Below are 18,260 nucleotides of genomic sequence, written 5' to 3' on the forward strand. Positions count from 1 at the left end.
TAATTTGAAAACATTTAGAAAAGATTTTCATAAAAATTAAGGTAATGGATAGACATAATTTTCTCAATATTGTTTTCTTCTATTAGTTTTTCATAAATTTGGTGCCTCATATGACTTATCCATTTACAAGTATCAGTACACAGCAGTTACAGGAATAGCTGTACTTTTTCTTGAACAGACTTTTGTGGATGTGATTTTATACTATTTACTTAAAGTAGTCATTTTCTGCTAGAAAAAAATACTGCTAATTTTTGGAATTAGATCCAATATTTCATGTTTTTCTGCAAAATGCTTAATATTTTGAGAACATAAGCACTTTTTGCATTGTTTAGCTGCTAGAACAAAATTTAGAACTCCTCCGTTGCCATTAAAACTAAATAATAGAAGCAGGGTACTGTTTCCCCAAAGATAACTAATATGCAAAATCATCTTTAAGATAATTATATGAACACTTTTTAAAATAAAAAATCAATCATACAACAGAATCATGTCCCAAGTTGCACTGGGAAGAGGAGGAATTTGTGAGGTGTCTTTGGTTGCCTGGATACATCATTTAGACACTTCCTCTCATTCTGCTCCTTCTGGGTAGAAGAAAACCCTCACCCCTTGCCACTTCTTCAGGGGTGCCCACCTTCTCTTCTGGTCTTGGATGTCCAAACGTACAGAGGGTTTCTCCTATCTCTTTCTCCAGTCTGTACAAATTCATGTAGCTCAATAGACCACAGGTGGAGATGAAGAGAAGCAGGGGGTGTGACAGCGAGAAAAGCAGAGTCTGATTGCAGATAACACAATTTTTCCCCACCTAATTTTTATGACATGAGTTCCCCCTGGGCCAAGGGTTTTTTTTTTTTTTTTTTTGTAATGTCCAAAGGCACAAGCTTCAGAGATTTAAAAAGCCTTTTCTTTGCTTTTCTGCTCTAAAAACCTTTCCCGGAGGCAATGAATGCATTGACTAAATGAATAAAGGGCAAAAAGTAAAAGAAATTCAGAAAAGAAAATCTTGGGTAACATCTCAAAATATTATCCTGCCACAATTACATTCAAGGATCCTAACAGGACCTGTGGATGAGATCAATGAAACTTTCTAATAGTCTTTGATGCTTCAGGGAGAAGAAAAAGGATCCGATGATCAAAGTCAGGGAAAAGTCTCCATTTTTTTTTTAAGTAGGAAGAAAGAGGATGCTGCAAACCGTAGACTGATAACCTTAATGTTCCACGTAGGGAAAATGCCAGACAAAACACATCTCATTTTTTTTAGATTGTTTGTTTTCAGGCAAAGGCCTTGAAATAAGGTATCTGGACTCCAGCAAATAATTTGACAGTCTCCTGAGGTATCACTATGAATAAGATGCAAAAAATGGGGACCAGAAAACAGAGGGGCTGGCAGATTTATAATACAATGAACAACTATTGCCAGTGAGAATAGGAACATGGCCAAAGTCAAATGGTCAAGATACAGGTAGCTATGGCAACTATGACGCATGCAGAAAGTTGGACAGAACAGAGGACATGACGCCTGAGGAAGAGGAGCCCTGGGGAAGCCATGGTTATCTGGAAATGAGAAGTGCAGAACCTGACATGTGGAGGCTAATTCTGTAGGACTCAAAAGAAAAACAACTAGGGCAAATTGCTGATAATTAGAATTCTTCTTAAAAGCAAACAAACCAAAAAACGTAGGATGTTGTGAGGTAATATGTTTATCAGCAGCATGACGTCATGGAGGAGATTCATTCATTCCACTAAAGGTACTGATTGCCTACACTCCACTCAGAGAGAAATAGAGTGGGACCTGATGACTTCCAAGTGCTTCCACAGTTCTGAGCAGCTCCGGTTCTACTCTTAGAAAATGTGAATGCTAAACCAAAACCATGTGAAATTGCCACTTTTTTACAAAAATGTTTTATATGATTTACAGAAATACTAGTGAGTCAGAAAGAGTTTTATAAAAACCTGTGGATACTCTCAGAGTTGATTTTATGGCTCATGACTGGCAATATTAATGGAAGCACTAATAAGTTATGATACGTAGTCATAAAACACCTAAGCATGAACTCATAAATCATATTCCAACAGGATAAAGCAGGTCATTTTTCCTTTGTGATTTAGTGCAGAGTAGGTTTCAAACTCAGCTTTCCACAGGAGACCTATAAAACTCAGTATAGGTTAAGATCGAGGTCCAACTATGCTATTTCAAAGATAAAATAGCAATGAACATATGGATATGAGAAAAATCTGACATTCTATACTTACAAAGTGGAAATGGTTTAGTCACACCACGTGACAGATTAAGAGCACAGGACGTTGCTCATTGGGTTCTCCTAACTTGAGTTTGATAGGTTGGCTTTCTCCCCTTCAGCTCTACCAAGATTCTACATCAAAATTTAATGAGGAATTAAAACTTATACTTGCTTTGGTCACAGATGTTGAATTTGGAGCTCAACCACTTACACCTGCCATCTGGTATCACTGCTGTTCTGTTTCACTCAGTAACTACCCCTCTGACACCTGACGGGGCTGCAAACCATAAGATCCTGGATCCCTGCCACTAGGGGGCGACTCAGGCTGGCCAAAGTTCCCATCCACCTTCTGATCATTAAATTTGTATGCCCACCTGACTGGGCTAAGGGATGCCCAGGTCCCTCGTGAAAAATTATTTCTAGGTGAGTCTGTGAGCATCTTCAGAAGAGATCAGCATTTAAATTGGGATACTGAGTGAAGAAGATTGCCTTCACCAGTGCAGGCAGGCACCATCCAATCTGTTAGGAATGAAACAGATCAAAGAGGCAGAGGAAGGGCAAATTAGCTCTCCCTGAGCTGAGACACCCATCTTCTCCTGCTCATGGACTTCAGTGCTTCGGGTTCTTGGGCTGTTGGACTCAGACAGGGACTTACATCATCATCCTCTCAATTCTCAGATCTTTGGACTCAGAGTGAATTTTACCACCAGCTTTCCTGATTCTCCAGCTTGCCGATGGCAGATGGTGGGACTTCTCAGCCTCATAACACAGGAGTCAATTCCTATTATAAATCTCCTCTTATGTCTCTATGTATCTTACTGGTTCTGTTTCTCTGGAGAACCCTGACTAATACACACCAGGACAGCGACTTTCCCAGTGACTCCCCCCATCTGACCCAAACAGGTCCAGAATCCTTTTCCAGGGATTATTAGGGATGCTGAGAGGAGGCTTAGGGGAAGCTTATCTCCTGAGATCACAAGCACTAGAGACAGTTTGAGTCTGGAGATGCTGGCTACCCATCTGGGTCACCACAAGGAAAGAACCTCTCTGGGAGTTAACCAGGGCAGAGGAGCAAAGAGCTGAGACTTGGAAAGACAGAGGCCTGATAACATCCTTTGAGTCCCTGAATACAGCTATGATTGAAATCATCTGAACCTCTGGACTGTTCAGATTCACGAGATAAAGAATTCTTACCTACTTAAACTAGTTTGAATTCAATTTTGTCACTTTGCAACTCAAAGGGTCCCGAAAAATTAGCCATAGCAGAGTTACTTTTATATTACTGGCTTATCCCTGGTACATTTTCTGATAATTATCTTCAAAGAGCTAGTAACCTTGAGTAAGAAGAGATCTTTTCATTGACAGCTTAGAGAGGACTGAAGATTTAGTCACTCATTTCATTTACTTATTTTGGAAAAGTAAAGACACACTAGTAAAGAAGGAATAACATTTGAGCACCAAAGCTGTGCTGAGATTTGAACTCCTTTTCCAAATTAAAATGAATTGGTCATTGTGACATAAGGTATCTTTCCAAAATGGCTGCACCAATATATTTATCCCATCTCACATGCCCTTTGTGAGATATGGCTAACACACCTCCCCACAAGAGAGGGGATCTAGGTACTCTTTCTTTGAATCCGGACAGGGCCTGTGACAGTCCTGGTCAGTGGGGAATGATGGGAGTGGTGCAATGTGGCTTCTGAGGCTGGGCCATAAGAAAGATACGGCTCTGCCTGGCTCTCTCAGGACATTTGCCCTTGAAACCCAGCTTCTATGCTGTGTGGAAAGTCAAACCAGCCCACATGGGGAGGCTCAAGTAAAGAGGAATGAAGGGCCCCAGCTGACAGCCAGCATCAGTTTTCAGATGCATGAATGAGCAAGCCTTTACATGACTCCACTCCCAAGGCCTGGAGTTTTTCAGCTGAGGCCCCAGACACAGCTATCGTGCTTCCCACTGTGCCCTGTTTGAATTCCTGACCAACCCCCCACCCCAAACTAGTAATAGACAATTAATATGGTCATCTTGATTGAGATGATAGATATTTTGCTGAAAGAGAAAACATGGGAAGTATATATGTATGGTTAAACATCTATTTTCTCAGAAAATGAAAGTGATGGAAGAATTATTTGGAGGTTTAACATTGCTGGTTGCAGAGTCTTCATAGTAAGACTAGACCTTCTCAGGTAGAAGAGAAAACATGGAATCTCCAAGTGATCGTTCTATCTTTGAATCTCTACAACCTAGAAAAGTGGTGAAAACAAACACATCAGTATTCAATTGCACCTACCAATTTGTAGCTCAGCTTCTGGAAATTGAGTCAATTTTGGCTGTCAACTAAAGCAGAGATGATGCAATGTGCTCTTCAAGCCCATTTCATTTTATTCATGGGCACACAGCCCATCCTCATTTCCCAGCCTCCCCTGCAGTAGGATGGGGGTAATTGAATGACTAATTGCTCACCACTGTGGCTAAAAGTTAAGTAAGGGCTGGGGTCAACTGCTCTCTCCCCACCCAACCCCAAGAGCTAATCAATCAGCCATCTTGGGGATTTACCTTTTCCATAAATCCTCTTTCTCTATCCTTACTGCATTACTGTAGACGGGCTTTTGTTTGGATTCCTGACAGATTTAATTGTTCTCCATGCTCACCCTACAGGCAGAACGATGTTTCTGAAATGTTCATCTAATCATATCATGCTTCCGTTTGTGATTTTCTCTGTCCAGCTTCACCTCCTGCTAGCCCCTGCTATACCTCCCTGTGTCTGAAACACATTCCTTTCATGTTCTTATTTCCAGACGATTGGGTCTGGCTCACCTTCCAGGACTCTGCTTAAATATCCTTTTATTTGGAAATCCTGACTCGAATCACTAGTCTGGCCTACTCTGGTTGCTTCTGCTATGAGCTCTCACAGGGCTCTTTATCTTAGAGGAGCACTTATGACACCTTATTTAACTTGCTTAGTTGTTTGTTTCCCCTTTCTGGATTAGAAGTGCAATAATGGCTCATGGGTATTGCATTCCCAGGGCCTGGAACAATGCGTGGTATGTAGTAGGAGATATATAGATATACGTCGTATATATGTGCTTAAATGGCATGAATAAATCAGTGACAAAAAAACAAACAAGACAAAGAAACAAAAACAAGTACAAAACCCACAGAGATCTTCCTCCCACGCAAGCTGTAGTAACTGATGTCAACTAGTTAGTGAGGCCGCAGCAGGTAAAAAGATTTCCTAAAATCTCTCAAATCTCAGTCATGTACTGAATTTGCTCCAACATTTTTTTCTTTCCCTGGCCTGGGAGAAGCAAAACAATTACGTCAGTTAAGAAACTAAGGTTTTTTCTTTTTTTTTAATTCTGAATTTGATTAATTGCTCAGGCTCTATTCTCTGAAATGTAAGTACATAAAAGACTTCAATAGCCAGATACATGCTAAATTTCAGTTTGATTTTTATTTGGAGGCAGACTGATAATTGGTAATAATGGGGGTGATGAATGAAATAAATTTGCATACCTAAAATTTCTCCTAACATATTATTGCCAGTATTCAAGAGGCATGCCTATTTTGCAGAAGGGGAAAGCTGTGAAAGAATGAAATGAAGTAACTGCTCTTCTGGCTGTAGTTTGGAAATCCATATAGACATTAATTTCCATTATTTTAAAGATACCGTTTTGAAATTGAAGTGTCAGTTCTGATTTCTGAGGAGGTCATTAATTTATTTATGAAATTAAAAATAAACTAGAAGGTAAACAAACTTACGAAGAGATCATGATAGTGTCTTAGGGAAGGTGCAGTAAAATCCGAGTGTCCAATTACTTTCTTTTGCAGTACACTGAAAAAGAACACTTTTCAACTTATGAAAGACTTACAAGATCAGCTTCTATATCAAGAAAAAGAAATTCCACAAATCCATTCCTGCAAAATTCTAAAAGAGGAAAAGAGAAGGAGGAGGGAGAGAGAATCTGAAAACGCTTCCAAGTTGCCCTAGGAATCAAATCCCAGGCGCGGCCCACATGAGTACGCAGATCATCTCAGGTGCAGAGGATTAAGGGACACACTCGGCTGAGAAGCTTGTCTGAAAGAAGAGTATCTAAACCTGCACTCAGAGCAGCCTCTTCGCGCACCTGTGAACCGCAACCGGCTCTGTTCTTCTCGGCCCTTTCGCTCTGTTATTACAGATTTAATTCAATATTCAGATATTGTCTGTAATACAGGTCTCACAAAGCATTATGTTCTTTAGGGAAATATTGGAGTGGAACATAAAATAGTCTGTTGTGCCAAAGCAATAGCAGAAACAAGCAGAGCCCAATATAATGAATGATAAGCGTGCTTGTGTTTAAAGCAAGCACTGACATAAAAGAGGCAACAGAACACAAAACATGCTTCTATTTAGCTTATAAAATATGCACAGTATCAAGAAAACTAGAGACAGTGATTAGAAGATCCAGGAAATCCAGGTAATAGGCCATATTTTCTCCCCCTTCTTTGGTACAGAGGGTTAAGATAATCATATTCTTCCATTTATGGCATATTATCATCAGTCTTCTTTGCAGCAGCCCTCTCTCTTTTTCTTCCTTTATCCCTGCTCTCTGCTTTCCTTCCACCCTCCCCCTCATAGCTCAAGAATAATAGGCTCGGTATTTGTCCTTAGATATGTAAGCATCTTTGAAAAAAATAGCACTGTTTCTGTGTGAGTTGCTGTTGAAAACATACATTAATAGGATTACACTACACATCTCAATCTGTTTCACCAAACGCTAGGTTTTTAAGCATTTTAAGTCCTTGTTGCTGCATGCCGTTCTGGTTCATTATTTCCAACTGGAGCGGAGTATTCCATAGTACGCCTCCACTGCACTTCTCCATTTCTACCATGATGAACTCATGTTGTCTCTAACCTCTACCATCATAAACAACGTATGATGGGCAGCTTTGCGTATACACCTTCCTGATGACCTGTGTGTGAGTTGTTCTAGGGCAAGTGAAATGGATTGGTCGTCTATTTGATACACATTCTTAATTTCACCAGATCGTTTTCCAAAATAGCCACACAAGTCTACACTCCACCTTCGACAGTAAATGAGGGTTGTTTTCCCCACCTTCTCACCAATATGTATTATATGACTTTCTAAATTTTAGCAATACTATCTTATGATTTTAATTTGCATTTCTCTAATTACTTGTGATTTCGGGTCTCTTCATATCATTGCTAGCTGTTTAGGCTTCCTGATCTATCAATCTATTCATATTTTTCTATTGGAAAATCTTGCATTTTTCTTGGTGATTTGTTACAATTCTTTGAATACTCTAGTACTGCACTGTCCAATAAGGTAGACACTAGCCACATGTGACTATTTAAATTTTTTTTTTTTTGTCAAGCCAAGTATATAAGAAATTTTTATTGAGCTTATAAGGAAAAGTAGGAGAAAATGAAGCTAGGCTATCATGTCACAGTGAGAGGATGCTTACTTTTACTGTTTTTGCTAAGGAGGCAATGATTGAAAGCAAATGTTTTCACCATTTCTTTTTTTTTTTTTTTTTTGTCCTTGTGGAATTTTTTTTTTTTTTTTTTAAATTCAGACAGAAATTCACAAAAATTATACTCATCCTCATCAGTTCACTCAGTCCCATGTAATTAATTTTTTTTTTTCATCTTGATCTTTTGTTAGCACTTTTATGAGTTCATCAGTTTTTCATTAGAGTTCTGAAAATGCTTATTCATTCAGTTCAGCAGTACAGTCCGTTACCAGAAACCTGTACTTGTCAGAGTCTTTTCCATGTATTTCTTGAAGATGAAACCCTTTTATAGGAACATATTTGCAAAATCATCAGAGTACACCCAGAACTGTCTGTAAATGACAAAAGACTTAAAAATGACCACGGTTAAAGATTTGATGACAGTTCATAATAATGCAGTTGACAAGAAAATTTAAATTAATTAAAATTAAAAACCTAGTTCTCAGTTATACTGGCCCCATTTCAAGTGTTCAGTAACCTGATGTGGGTAGTGGCTACCATATCGGAGAGCACAGATACAGAACATTTTCATCATCACAAAAAGTTCTATTGGACAGCGCTGTTAAATATTAATCCCTGGTCATTTTTTAATACTGTGAATATGTTCTCCTAAATGGTCACCAGGTGTGAATCTTATCTATTGTGTCCTTCATTGAATAAAACTCCTGAATATTTATGTAGTCATATCTACTATGACTTTACCATGCACATGTAGGTCTCTTATCCATTTGAAAGTCATCTTTATATGTGGGTGACAAAGTTTCAACTTTATTTTTCTCTATCCAATGGACCAGGTTTCCAAACACCATTACATAATCCATCCCTTTCATGCTGACTTGTGGGGCCACCTCTATCTAATAAGTTCCCATATATACACAGGTCTATTTTGAGTATTCTATTCTATTCTCTTCTATTCTAGTCTATTCCACCCATTCTGTTCCACTCCATTCCATCTCATCCCATCTCATCTTATTTTATCTTATCCTAGTCTATTCCATGGTCAATTCATCTGACGTGTGCCAGAAGTACACTGATGGTTTGTTTGGTTGTTTGTTTATCACTAGAAGAATACGTCCTCCTTAAAGCAGACTCTCCTAATTGTGTACTCAATATCCATTCTCCCTTTCTTTTTTACAAACAGAACTCCAATTTTGGGGGGACAGCAATATTCATAGCCAAAAATATTCATTTTCTCAGCCTCTCTGGCAGCAAGGATTGGCCATGCAGTATAGTTATGCATAATGAGATGGAGGCAAAATTTCCTAAGGACAGTTTCTTTTTGCAAGTAAAAAGGATTACCATGAGAAAGCCATTATCTCTTCTCCCCTTTTTCTTACCTAGAGGTACAATACTCTGAGGTGACAAGGATGGGGAGAAACGTCTACATATTAAGAACGGCAGGACAGGAAAATAAAGAGCCTCAGTCACTAATAGCATTGTTTAGCTGTCAGTATCAACCATGGCCTGCCTCTGGGCTTGATGCATGAGTCAAATCATCCTCTGTCTGTATAAGCCCCTGTAGTAGGGTTTTCTGATATTTGTAAATATATTTCTGAATCTCTTTCTTACTGATACAGCCTTCATTTCCCCTTCTTTTCCAAATTTTACTTACACTTTTTTTTTTCATATAAACTTTAGAATACATTTTTCAAGTTCCTTAAAAACTTTCCCTGGATTTTGACTGGAATTGCATGAAACTTGTAGATTAATATGGGGAGAAGTGGAATCTTTACAATATTAAGTCATCCCAACCACAAAAATGGTGTATCTCTCGGTTTATTTAAGTCTTCTTTCATGAAAAACTTTTAACCAGTTTTCCCAGTAAAACTCACATGCATTCTTTGCTGGGTTAATTTGTGATGAAGATCCAGAACACCAGCTTATTGCATTTTGCCAATTCTAAGATGCACTTTGTTTGGTTTTGCTTTACATTTGAATATCTTTGCAATCTAGACTCATCTTTAGATTGATGACATCTAACAGCCAAAACTGGCAATGTTCCCATCCACCTTGTCCCCTTATTGATGCATAAAAAATTGGTACATCAGACCATAGATGGTTCATCATTCAAAGAAATATAGTATACATTTTTATTTAATATTTTCTATTTGTTGTTTTTCTTTCCCTTTGGTTTCTTTTATCCATTCCCTTGGAACTTCCAATTGATCAAAATCAAAACTGACCACTGTTTAGAAATATTTATTAACTTTCCAAATTATTATATGTACCACTTATTCTAATAATTTATAACACTAAGGGCATTTCTACATTTTTGTAGATCGAGCCAATCCATTTTCTTGTTTTGCTTGTAGTTTTGTTAATGAAAAAATTTTGAAAATAACAATGGATAATATAACAAACTTCCATAAGCCAGCCTCCTAAATTAGCAAATACTGACATTTTATAATTGCTTCAATTAAATTTCTTTTCCTTTTAATAATAAAATTTATTAATTTATTTCCTTAAAAAAAATTATCATCACAAAGTTAAAATTCCGTTTTTCCCTTTCCATGCTCATTTCTCACCATTCTCTAAGGCAACAACTCTTTAATTAGAGTGTAGCCAGCCCACATTTTGTCTGCTTTCATTACATACAATTCGATCCACAAGTAATACAAAGTATTATTTTATAGATTTAAAATTTTTACCTGTATGACATCCATGGTACATGGTATAATTTTCATCCAACATTGTTTTTTAGTTCTTGCTGTGTTAGTACATATTGGTTTAATCCATTTATTTTAACGTCTGGATAGTGTTTCATTTTATAAATTCCTTTATTGAGAGACATTTGGGTTGTTCTATTAATTCATTATTGCAATCAGTGCTGCAATGAACTTTAAACATATTTCCTTGTTCATGTTCAGGTGCACAGAATTCCTTAACCACGTCTATTTCTTCAATAAGGGCAATCTGTTCTTTAAAAGAAAAAAATAGATAAGTTACTCCATTGTTTCAAAGGTAAATATAATTGATAAAAGCTTTAAGAACGTCTTTCCTCCTCTTTGTACAATATAACTGCTGTGTGTTACAATGAAAAGATAGTAGTTATAATTACATTCCATGAAAGAGCTCTTATCAGAGTGTCAACTTTCTTTATTCTATTGGAAATAATTTTTTTTTAAGTTTTATCTTCAACTTTTTTTTTAACATCTTTATTGGAGTATAACTGCTTTACATTGTTGTGTTAGTTGCTGTTGTGTAACAAAGTGAATCAGCGATACATACACATATATCCCCATATCTCCTCCCTCTTGCGTCTCCCTCCCACCTTCCCTATCCCACTCTCTAGGTGGTCACAAAGCACAAGCTGACCTCCCAGTGCTATGTGGCTGCTTCCCATTAGCTATCTATTTTACGTTTGGTAGTGTATATATGTCCATGTCACTCTCTCACTTGGTCTCAGCTTACCCTTCCCCCTCCCGGTGACCTCAAGTCCATTCTCTACGTCTGCATCTTTATTCCTGTCCTGCCCCTAGGTTCTTCAGAACAATTTTTTTTTTTTTTTTTAGATTCCATACATATGTGTTAGCATACGGTATTTGTTTTTCTATTTCTGACTTACCTCACTCTGTATGACAGACTCTAGGTCCATCCACCTCACTACAAATAACTCAATTTTGTTTCTTTTTATGGCTGAGTAATATTCCATTGTATATATGTGCCACATCTTCTTTATCCATTCATCTGTCGATGGACACCTAGGTTGCTTCCATGTCCTGGTTATTGTAAATATTGCATCAGAGTAATGATAGTAAAGATGATCCAAAATCTTGGAAACAGAAAGGAGAAAATACAAGAAACATTTAACAAGAACCTAGAAGAACTAAAGGGCAAACAAACAATGATGAACAACACAATAAACGAAATAAAAAATTCTCTAGAAGGAATCAATAGCAGAATAACTGAGACAGAAGAACAGATAAGTGACCTGGAAGATAAAATAGTGGAAATAACTATCACAGAGCAGAATAAAGAAAAAAGAATGAGAAGAATTGAGGACAGTCTCAGAGACCTCTGGGACAACATTAAATGCACCAACATTTGAATTATAGGGGTCCCAGAAGAAGAAGAGAAAAAGAAAGGGACTGAGAAAATATTTGAAGAGATTATAGTTGAAAACTTCCCTAATATGGAAAACATGCCAAGACACATATTAATCAAACTATCAAAAATTAAATACAAAGAAAAAATATTAAAAGCAGCAAGGGAAAAACAACAAATAACATACAAGGGAATCCCCATAAGGTTAACAGCTGATCTTTCAGCAGAAACTCTGCAAGCCAGAAGAGAGTGGCAGGACATATTGAAAGTGATGAAAGGGAAAAACCTACAACCAACATTACTCTACCTAGCAAGGATCTCATTCAGATTCGATAGAGAAATTAAAACCTTTACAGATAAGCAAAAGTTAATAGAATTCAGCACCACCAAACCAGCTTTACAACAAATGCTAAAGGAACTTCTCTAGGCAGGAAACACAAGACAAAGAAAAGACCTACAAAAACAAACCCAAAACAATTAAGAAAATGGTAATAGGAACATACACATCAATAATTACCTTAAATGTAAATGGATTAAATGCTCCAACCAAAAGACACATACTGGCTGAATGGATACAAAAACAAGACCCATATATATACTGTCTACAAGAGACCCACTTCAGACCTAGGGACAAATACAGACTGAAAGTGAGGGCATGGAAAAGATAATCCATGCAAATGGAAATCAAAAGAAAGCTGGAGTAGCAATTCTCACATCAGACAAAATAGACTTTAAAATAAATACTATTACAAGAGACAAAGAAGGACACTACATAATGATCAAGGGATCAATCCAAGAAGAAGATATAACAATTGTAAATGTTTATGCACCCAATATAGGAGCACCTCAACACATAAGGCAAATACTAACAGTCGTAAAAGGGGAAATCGACAGTAACACAATCATAGTAGGGGACGTTAACACACCACTTTCACCAATGGACAGATCATCCAAAATGAAAATAAATAAGGAAACACAAGCTTTAAATGACACATTAAACATGATGGACTTAATTGATATTTACAGGACATTCCATCCAAAAACAACAAAATACACTTTCTTCTCAAGTGTTCATGGAACATTCTCCAGGATAGACCATATCTTGGGTCACAAATCAAGCCTTGGTAAATTTAAGAAAATTGAAATCATATCAAGTATCTTTTCCGACCACAACACTATGAGACTAGATATCAATTACAGGAAAAAAACTGTAAAAAATACAAACACGTGGAGGCTAAACAATACGTTACTAAATAACCAAGAGATCACTGAAGAAATCAAAGAGGAAATTAAAAAATACCTAGAAACAAATGAAAATGAAAACACAATGGCCCAAAACCTACGGGATGCAGCAAAAGCAGTTCTAAGAGGGAAGTTTACAGCAATACAATCCTACCTCAAGAAACAAGAAACATCTCAAATAAACAACCTAACCTCACACCTAAAGCAATTAGAGAAAGAAGAACAGAAAAACCCCAAAGTTAGCAGAAGGAAAGAAATCGTAAAGATCAGATCAGAAATAAATGAAAAAGAGATGAAGGAAATGATAGCAAAGATCAATAAAACTAAAAGCTGGTTCTTTGAGAAGATAAACAAAATTAGTAAACCATTAGCCAGACTCATCAAGAAAAAAAGGGAGAAGACTCAAATTAATAGAATTAGAAATGAAAAAGGAGAAGTAACAACTCACACTGCAGAAATACAAAGGATCATGAGAGATTACTACAAGCAACTATATGCCAATAAAATGGACAACCTGGAAGAAATGCACAAATTCTTAGAGAAGCACAACCTTCCGAGACTGAACCACAAAGAAATAGAAAATATAAACAGAACAATCACAAGCACTGAAATTGAAACTTTGATTAAAAATCTTCCAACAAACAAAAGCCCAGGACCAAATGGCTTCACAGGAGAATTCTAACAAACATTTAGAGAAGAGCTAACACCTATCCTCCTCAAACTCTTCCAACATATAGCAGAGGGAGGAACACTCCCAAACTCATTCTATGAGGTCACCATCACCCTGATATCAAAAGCAGACAAAGATACTACAATAAAAGAAAACTACAGGCCAGTATCACTGATGAACATAGATGCAAAAATCCTCAACAAAATACTAGCACACAGAATCCAAAAGCACATTAAAAGGATCATACACCATGATCAAGTGGGGTTTATCCCAGGAATGCAAGGATTCTTCAATACACACAAATCAATCAATGTGATACACCATATTAACAAACTGAAAGATAAAAACCATATGATAATCTCAATAGATGTAGAAAAAGGTTTTGACAAAATTAAACACCAGTTGATGATAAAAAACTCTCCAGAAAGTAGGCATAGAGGGAACTTACCTCAACATAATAAAGGCCATATATGCCAAACCCACAGCCAGCATCATTCTCAGTGGTGAAAAACTGAAACCATTTCCTCTAAGATCAGGAAGAAAACAAGGTTGCCCACTCTCATCACTATTATTCAACATAGTTTTGGAAGTTTTAGCCACAGCAATCAGAGAAGAAAAAGAAATAAAAGGAATCCAAGCTGGAAAAGAAGAAGTAAAACTTCCACTGTTTGCAGATGACATGATACTATACATAGAGAATCCTAAAGATGCTACCAGAAAACTACTAGAGCTAGTCAATGAATATGGTAGAGTAGCAGGATACAAAATTAATGCACAGAAATCTCTTGCATTCCTATACACTAATGATGAAAAATTTGAAAGAGAAATTAAGGAAACACTCCCATTTACCACTGCAACAAAAGGAATAAAATACTTAGGAATAAGCCTACCTAAGGAGACAAAAGACCTGTATGTAGAAAACTGTAAGACACTGATGAAAGTAATTAAAGATGACACAAACAGATGGAGAGATATACCATGTTCTTGGGTTGGAAGAATCAACATTGTGAAAATGACAATACTATCCAAAGCAATCTACAGAGTCAATGCAATCCTTACCAAACCACCGATGGCATTTTTCACAGAACTAGAACAAAAAATTGCACAATTTGTATGGAAACACAAAAGACCCCGAATGCCCAAAGCAATCTTGAGAAAGAAAAACAGAGCTGGAGGAATCAAGCTCCCTGACTTCAGACTATACTACAAAGCTACCATAATCAAGACAGTATGGTACTGGTACAGAAACAGAAATATAGATCAATGGAACAGGATAGAAAGCCCAGAGATAAACCCACGCACATATGGTCACCTTATCTTTGATAAACGAGGGAAGAATATACAATGGAGAAAAGACAGTCTCTTTAATAAGTGGTGCTAGGAAAACTGGACAGGTACATGTAAAAGAATGAAAATAGAACACTCCCTAACACCATACACAAAAATAAACTCAAAATGGATTTAAGACCTAAATGTAAGGCCAGACACTATCAAACTCTTAGAGGAAAACATAGGCAGAACACTCTATGACATAAATCACAGCAAAATCCTTTTTGACCCACCTCCTAGAGAAATGGAAATAAAAACAAAAATAAACAAACAGGATCTAATGAAACTTCAAAGCTTTTGCACAGCAAAGGAACCCATAAACAAGATGAAAAGATGACCCTCAGAATGGGAGAAAATATTTGCAAATGAAGCAACTGACAATGGATTAATCTCCAAAATATACAAGCAGTTCATGCAGCTCAATATCAAAAAAACAAACAACCCAAACCAAAAATGGGCAAAAGACCTAAATAGACATTTCTCCAAAGAAGATATACAGATTGCCAACAAACGTATGAAAGGATGCTCAACATCACTAATCATTAAGAGAAATGCAAATCAAAACTACAATGAAGTATTACCTCACACCAATCAGAATGGCCATCATCAAAAAATCTACAAACAACAAATGCTGGAGAGGGTGTGGAGAAAAGGGAACCCTCTTGCACTGTTGGTGGGAATGTAAATTGATACAGCCACTATGGAGAACAGGATGGAGGCTCCTTAAAAAACTAAAAATGGAACTACCATATGTCCTAGCAATCCCACTACTGGGCACATACCCTGAGATAACCGTAATTCAAAAAGAGTCATGTACCAGAATATTCATTGCAGCTCTATTTACAATAGCCAGGACATGGAAGCAACCTAAGTGTCCATCGACAGATGAATAGATAAAGAAGACATGGCACATATACACAATGGAATATTACTCAGCCATAAAGAGAAACGAAATTGAGTTATTTGTAGTAAGGTGGATAGACCTAGAGTGTGTCATACAGAGTGAAGTAAGTCAAAAAGAGAAAAACAAATACCGTATGCTAACACGTATATATGGAATCAAAAAAAAAAAAAAAGGTCATGAAGAACCTAGGGGCAGGACGGGAATAAAGACGCAGACCTACTAGAGAATGGACTTGAGGACATGGTGGGGAGAAGGGTAAGCTGGGACTAAGTGAGGGAGTGGCATAGACATATATACACTACAAAATGTAAAATAGATAGACAGTGGGAAGCAACCACATAGCACAGGGAGATCAGCTCCGTGCTTTGTGACCACCTAGAGGTGTGGGATAGGGAGGGTGGGAGGGAGGTGCAAGAGGGAGGGGATATGGAGAGATATGTATACATATAGCTGATTTACTTTGTTATAAAACACAAACTAACACAGCATTGTAAAGCAATTATACTCCAATAAAGATGTTAAAAAAATAAAATAAAATAAAATAAAATACAAAAAGGAAAAAAAAGTGCTTGTACAGTATATTTAGATTTTAAAATTGTCTTTATTTCTGTTCTTATTCTTTTTCGGGTTTACTGCTATACCTCTCTAAGGTTACGGAATGGGTTGACAGCCCTTCATTCAGGGCTTGAGATGTATGTGGTAAGGTGACTTATCTGAGTCCATCATCTAACTGGATAAGCTCTTTGTGTAGTTGGACTTTATCCATTGCCTCAGGAGCTACAAAGTGCTGACATGATTGATTTTGATCCATCAGATATGTTTTGATTTTTTTGTGACCTAATCTTTCCTCCCAAATGGCTCATCTTCATAGTACAGGTAATAAAATATACTTCCCCATGTTGTTTTGAGTATTTTTTTTTTAAAATACAGTTTTCTATGTCTTCTTCACAACTGTTGTTCTGAGTACCTTTTTTTAAAATAATACAATGTAGGAGAAGTCTATTTTTCAATTACTTGTTTTTAGTCATTCCAATCTTCTTCAGTTAAATCTAAAACCGTTGTACAACTTTGTTTTCTTTCTCACTAACCATTGTGATTTTTCATCTTTAGATAGCAATATTATACTTTTAATTATAAATTACAAATAGTTGATATTTGACCACTGACATGAATAGATAGTAGATAGATAATTGCAATGATAGTTTCTGCTCTTTAGGAATTTTGCAAACCAAAATAGCCAAAAATGATTGGGATATATCCATAAGACAAGGTCCTTTAATTTTTTTCAAATTCAGTATTTTTAGGCCTCAGTCACCTCCTCAGAGGATAATAATATTTTTTCCATTTGTTTTAGGGGGTCATTATAAAAATTTATAACTTATATTAGTGGCTGTGAAAAGCCTTTTGTAGACTACTGTCCACATTATTATGTTTGATATGAATGCTATTCTTGATATAGTGCATACTGATGATGTAATTAAACCAATAAATCTGGACACAAATAAACAGCAAGGGGTAATTACATCTCTCTGTGTCTGTGATAAACATAACTACAGAAGAGAGAGAGAAGAGTCAATGTTTCTGCCTTAGAAGAAAATTCTATTGTCACCCTCAGGAGATCCCCAGAAATTTAAAAGGCAGTGAAGACACAGTAAAAACTTAAATATGTTTAAGAGGAGGGGGGAAAAAGATAAATGTAAAGTTGGAGAAAGACAGATTCTCAATAAACATTTATCACATGAATGAACAAATTAATTGGATAGAGTAGCAGAAATTCAGGAGCTTTTTTTCTTTTACTATTTCTATCGAAAACCTTGGGACTAAGATAAGCATAATGAGTTGGTTGAGGCAGGAGTATTGATAAAGAGAGCTTACCTGATTTTGAAAGAGACGAATGCTATTCTTGGTCTGCAGAGAGGAAGACAAATGTGGAACCTTCCCAGGACTATTGATTTTATATTCTTCATCTCTGAATCAGCAGCGACTTTCATTTCAGACATTCCCCTGCCTTTTCAAGATGTTTAAAGTTTAAAACCAGCATCATTACATCAGAACAAAATCTCTTCCTAAGTTACTTTGTGTGTTCAGGTTATATTCTTACCCACGAATCACAAAATAGCTTCTCTATGGATGACATACCTTCCTTCCTCCACTCCTTACAAACTAAATTTGTTTTTGGCTTAAATGTTTATTCTATTCATAGTCTAAATTTCAAGCATTTTGCCATATGCCACAAATATTAAGGCTTTGCAGTTTTAGATCATAACCCAGAAGGCTGCTTAGATCTCTCTATATTTTGCTTTTGTTCCAAAGTGATAA

General features: G+C 36.7%; 1 long non-coding RNA gene across 3 annotated transcripts in view; it reads right to left on the reverse strand.

Annotated features, from left to right (window-relative positions):
* LOC132369014 (uncharacterized) overlaps positions 1-18,260 on the reverse strand; it is an 87,997-nt gene that overhangs the window by 26,831 nt on the left and 42,906 nt on the right. For all 3 annotated transcript variants that reach the window (XR_009504214.1, XR_009504213.1, XR_009504212.1), the window contains 2 exons: positions 17,817-17,949; positions 10,401-10,670 (listed from right to left, as the gene is read on the reverse strand). This is a non-coding gene — a long non-coding RNA (uncharacterized LOC132369014). The remainder of the gene's footprint in view (positions 1-10,400; positions 10,671-17,816; positions 17,950-18,260) is intronic.

Source organism: Balaenoptera ricei, chromosome 7 (genome assembly GCF_028023285.1).
Source record: "Balaenoptera ricei isolate mBalRic1 chromosome 7, mBalRic1.hap2, whole genome shotgun sequence".
In the NCBI taxonomy this organism is placed as follows: domain Eukaryota; kingdom Metazoa; phylum Chordata; class Mammalia; order Artiodactyla; family Balaenopteridae; genus Balaenoptera; species Balaenoptera ricei.